This window comes from Pelobates fuscus, chromosome 3 (assembly GCF_036172605.1).
Source record: "Pelobates fuscus isolate aPelFus1 chromosome 3, aPelFus1.pri, whole genome shotgun sequence".
In the NCBI taxonomy this organism is placed as follows: domain Eukaryota; kingdom Metazoa; phylum Chordata; class Amphibia; order Anura; family Pelobatidae; genus Pelobates; species Pelobates fuscus.
Window position 1 is genome coordinate 297,206,361 of NC_086319.1, and position 6,000 is coordinate 297,212,360.

Here is a 6,000-nt window from a genome sequence, read left to right on the forward strand (position 1 = left end):
AAGGTCCCGCGATAGAGAAGGTAGGGACTTTGTAGGATTGGCTGACACGGTCATGGAGGACTATTGATACCGACCGGGCTCCATCCCCCTTGGTCGAGCGGAGCCTATGGTCGATGTATCAATAGGGGGAAAAAGGAGTGCGTTCATGATCGACACTGGTGCTGAACATTCGGTGGTGACTAATCTAGTTGCTCCTCCATCTGGAAGAACTATTACTGTAATAGGAGCAACTGGAAGAAGTGCTGAAAAACCGGTTCTTAAAAGTCGACTCTGTACATTGGGAGGCCACGTAGTAAAACATCAATTCCTTTATATGCCTGAATGTCCAGTCCAATTGCTGGGACGTGATATGCTATCTAAATTACAAGCGCAGATTACGTTCCTACCAAATGGAACAACATCCTTAAAGTTTAATGGACCTTCAGGTATTATGACATTATCCATACCAAAGGAAGAAGAGTGGCGACTTTATACAGCGTTGACTAGCCAAAACCCTAGGAGTGATGAGTCCTTATTCAACATACCAGGAGTTTGGGCAGAGAACAACCCACCAGGACTGGCCCGCAATATTCCACCTATTAAAATCGAACTAAAACTTGGGGTTTATCCAGTAAGCCTAAGACAATATCCCATCCCGCAGAAGGCTAAGAAGAACATCCAATCTTATCTGGATAAGTTCATACGGTATGGTATCCTAAAATTCTGTACTTCCCCCTGGAACACCCCATTGCTGCCTGTTCAAAAGCCCGGTACAGATGAGTATCGACCTGTGCAGGACTTGAGAGCAGTCAATGATGCGGTTGTTAGTATACATCCAGTTGTACCCAATCCATATAACCTGCTTGCTTTAATTCCGGGCGGGGCTACCTATTTTACAGTCTTAGACCTCAAAGATGCCTTCTTTTGCCTCCGAATTGCCGCAGAAAGTCAATGTATCTTCGCTTTCCAATGGGAAAACGCTGTAACGGGCTCAAAACGCCAAATGACCTGGACAAGACTGCCCCAAGGGTTTAAAAATTCACCTACCCTATTTGGTTCAGCTCTAAGTCAAGATTTATTGGATTTCGAGTCCATCCCAGGAGAGTGTGTATTGTTACAATATGTAGATGACTTGTTGATAGCAGCAGTTACAAAGGAAATATGTCAGCAAGCAACGCACAATCTACTACACATTCTCTGGAAGGCAGGATACAAGGTGTCTAGAAAGAAGGCTCAGTTGTGTTTGCCAACTGTCAAATATCTGGGATTCCATATCTCTGAAGGTCAAAGAATTATGGGGCCAGAGAGAAAAGAAGCTGTGTGCCAAATACCGATACCCAAGAATAGAAGACAAGTGCGAGAATTCTTGGGGGCAGCAGGCTTCTGTAGGATATGGATTCCCAGCTACGCGATACTGGCAAAACCTCTGTATGCAGCTATCAAAGGTACAGAGCACGACCCCTTCTTATGGACTCAAGAACAGCAAACGGCATTTGAAGATGTGAAGAAGGCTTTGATGAGTGCCCAGCATTAGGTCTACCTGATCACACACGACCATTCTACCTGTATGTACATGAGCAAAGAAGAATGGCTGTGGGAGTATTGACACAGTACTTGGGATCATGGCAAAGACCTGTTGCCTACATGTCTAAGCAACTGGATGCAGTGGCCAGCAGACTTCCACCTTGTCTAAGAGCAGTAGCTGCATCCGCCCTGCTAGTAGCTGAAGCCGATAAACTCACTCTGGGTCAAGAACTTTATGTACGAGTCCCACATGCAGTACAGACGTTGTTGGATTACAAAGGAAATCATTGGTTCAGTAATAGCCGTATGACCAAGTATCAAGCAATGTTGTGTGAAAACCCAAGAGTGCATTTAGAGACTGTAAACACCTTAAATCCAGCTACCCTTTTGCCACAACCTACTGAAAGTCAACATGATTGTTTGGAAGTAATGGATGAAGTATTTTCAAGTAGACCCGATCTTCGTGATTTTCCCATCCAGAACCCCGATGTTCAATATTACACCGATGGCAGTAGTTATGTGAAAGAAGGGATCCGCTATGCAGGATATGCAGTAACAACAATAGACAAGGTGATAGAAGCTCGGCCACTGGCGAAAGGAACATCAGCACAAAAGGCAGAATTGATAGCACTGACACGAGCGTTACAATTGGCTGAAGGTTTAAGAGTGAACATCTACACGGACTCCAAGTATGCGTTTTTAACCACTCATGCCCACGGAGCTTTGTATAAAGAAAGAGGACTATTGAATTCAGAAGGCAAAGAAATCAAGAATGCAGCTGAAATCCTACAACTATTGGAAGCAGTGTGGGATCCGAAAGAAGTCGGTATCATACATTGTCGAGCGCATCTGAGAGGAGATGGTGATGTAACCAAAGGAAATCGGATGGCAGATAGTGCAGCTAAGCGTGCCGCTGAATCGGGAAGACAGGAGTATGTGGGGCATATAGCTGCTCTTATACCAACTCCACTGTCTCAATGGACTCCAGTTTATACAGCTCAAGAAGAGGAGTGGTTAAAAACTGAACCTGGAAAGTATTTGGAGAACAAATGGTATCAGTTAGAAGATGGAAGAATAGTCATTCCGGCATCACTAGCGGTAGAAATTGTCCAAAACTATCACAACGGGACACATTCTGGGAGAGACAGCACAGAAGAATCTCTCAGAAAACATTTCTACATACCAAGATTGTCCAATTGTACGAAGATGTGTAACGTGTGCTAAAAATAATGCAAGGCAAGGACCAGTAAAGCCACCAGGAGTCCAGTTTATGGGGGGACTCCCCATGTCCGATTTACAAATTGACTATACAGTGATGCCTAAATCGTGTGGACATCGTTACCTGCTGGTAATTGTGTGCACCTATTCAGGCTGGGTAGAAGCATGTCCTACTCGTACAGAGAAAGCAGGAGAAGTTGTGAGATTCCTGCTACGAGAAATAATACCCCGATATGGACTACCCTGCTCTATAGGATCGGACAATGGTCCAGCTTTTGTTCATCAGTGCCTACAACAACTGACTCATATGCTTGGTATAAAGTGGAGGCTTCATACGGCATATAGACCCCAGAGTTCTGGTAAGGTAGAGAGAATGAATAGAACTATTAAGAATCAGTTGGCTAAAATGTGTCAGGAAACCCAACTTAAGTGGAACGTTCTCTTACCCATAGCTCTATTGCGAATCCGCAGTACACCTACCAGAAGGATGGGCCTCTCTCCTTTTGAAATCATGTATGGGCGACCACCTCCCGTACTTGGTAACTTAAGGGGGGACTTGAGTCAGTTGGGAGAAGGAATTACCCGGCAGCAGGTTGTAGAGTTGGGTAAGACTATGGAGGAGGTACAGAAATGGGTACAAGATAGATTACCTGTGAATATTTATCCCCCAGTTCATAGTTACCACCCAGGAGACCAAGTGTGGATTAAAGAGTGGAATAATGTACCGTTAGGGCCCAAGTGGAGAGGTCCTTATGTTGTTCTTTTGTCTACCCCTACAGCGATAAAAGTAGCCGAAGTGACTCCGTGGATACATCACTCCAGGGTTAAACCAGCAGCAGTCGATTCTTGGCAAGTTACAGCAGATCCAGAGAATCCCTGCAAGATCCGGTTAAAGTGCACGACTCAGTCGGAGTGACGAGGAACTTTGTGGATTACAAAATTTTATTGTTTCAGAGATTTGGTAAGTGAGTGAGAGGGCCATAATAAAGCCTGTCCGCTCACCGACGTATAGTATATAAGCCAGGAAAAGTCTCGAAGGGACTCCTGTGAAGACGAGCAGAACTCCATTCCCTGCAGCCCTTACATCCTGGAAGCTGAGGTGCCTTCGCACGGACGAAGACTGAGGATGACGACGAAAGCTGTGTTTATGATAATGTTTATTTATGTGTATTTTTATATTCAGGAAGGTAGAGGTACCGACACTCCTAGCTGTGAGGTATGCATTAAGACTACAAGAACAGGTAACCATATTTCCCAAACCCTAATTTGGCATTCACAATACGAGTGTAAAGGAGATGTATCAAGATGTAGATACCTAAATGTAGAATATAGTGTATGCCATTTAGGAGTAGGAGAACCTAGGTGCTTCAGTCCGGAGTATCAACCTCGTACAATTTGGTTGACTCTCAGGAATGGAGATCCTCAGGGGACCCTAATTAATAAGACGGTATTAGAATCCGTACATTCTTCGGGTGTTCTGCTATTTGATGCGTGTAAGGCGATATCAAGTGGTAGAAAGCCGTGGAATGTATGTGGGGATCTTAGATGGGAGAGGACGTATGGGTCTAACGATAAATATATTTGTCCCAGTAGTAAAAATAAATATGTGAGTCCTAGATGCCCAAATAGAGATTATAACTTTTGCCCATATTGGTCTTGTGTGGGGTGGGCAACTTGGGGACAGACAGTAGACAAGGACATGATTGTGACTAAGTTGCCTACCAGCCCATATTGTAAGTCTATGGAATGCAATCCAGTCCATATACTTATAAATAACCCCGACAAGTTCTTAGATACATATGGTAATTTATTTGGGTTTCAAATATATGGGACGGGTTTAGATCCTGGGACAGTATTGTTTATAGGGATAGAGACTGATATGGTATCCTCCCAAACTCATCAAGTATACCATTCCTTTTATGAAGAGATGAGTATAGATAATAAGATCCCCCATAATGCTAAAAACCTGTTTATTGATTTAGCCGAAAGTATTGCCGGTAGTCTTAATGTTACCAACTGCTATGTGTGTGGAGGTACTAACATGGGAGACCAATGGCCAATGTGTGGAGGTACTAACATGGGAGGTAATGTCCGGTTCTGAGGCAGTTGACCAATTAATATCTACACAAGCCGATTATCATATGAGTGTTAGAGGTAAATCTGAGTGGAGATTAAAGACCTCCATCATAGGTTATGTTTGCATAGCAAGGAAAGGAATGATGTATAATACTTCTGTAGGAGAATTAACTTGTCTAGGGCAAAAAGCTTATGATGATGATACAAAGAATACAACTTGGTGGTCGGCTTCAAATGTGTCAGAACCATCTAACACGTTTGCTAGATACGCCAATTTAAAGGATGTGTGGTTTGATCTATCCATCACATCTACCTGGAGAGCCCCAGCAAATTTGTACTGGATCTGTGGTAAGAAAGCCTATTCGGAGTTGCCACAGGACTGGGAAGGGGCATGTGTGTTGGGTATGCTCAAACCATCCTTCTTCTTGTTACCTATTGAAACAGGTGAGACTTTAGGTGTTAAAGTGTATGATGTGAATCATAGGAAGAAAAGGGGACCCATAGAGATAGGCGCCTGGGAAGATAATGAATGGCCTCCCCAGCGTATTATAGATTATTATGGGCCAGCCACGTGGGCAGAAGATGGTACTTTTGGTTATAGAACCCCTATTTATATGCTCAACCGTATTATACGATTACAGGCGGTGGTTGAGATTATTACTAACGAGACATCACAAGCGCTCAATCTTCTAGCGAAGCACAATACCAGGATGAGGACAGCAGTATACCAAAATAGATTAGCCTTGGATTACCTTTTGGCAGTAGAGGGAGGTGTATGTGGGAAGTTTAACCTGAGCAATTGCTGTCTTCAAATAGATGACGAAGGGCAAGCAATAGCTGAGCTTACTAGCCATATGGTTAAACTAGCGCATGTGCCTACTCAGGTATGGAAAGGGTATAATCCAAGCAGTTGGTTTGGTAGCTGGTATGAGTGGTTTGGAGGGCTTAAGGCAGTGGTAGGTGGAGTCCTACTGATTTTAATGTTGTGTCTACTCCTGCCGTGTCTTATACCCTTAGTAGTTAGGTCTGTGCAAAGCCTGATAGAAAATATAGCAGAGAGGAAGGCTGCTGCACAGATAATGGCAATTTATAAATATAAGGCTCTAGATCAGGGAGAACCTTGCAGGAAGATGAGTGTTGAAGATTCACATCATAAGATAAGTCTGGTCTGGTTCAAGGTAACTTGCGGTGTATGCAAACTAA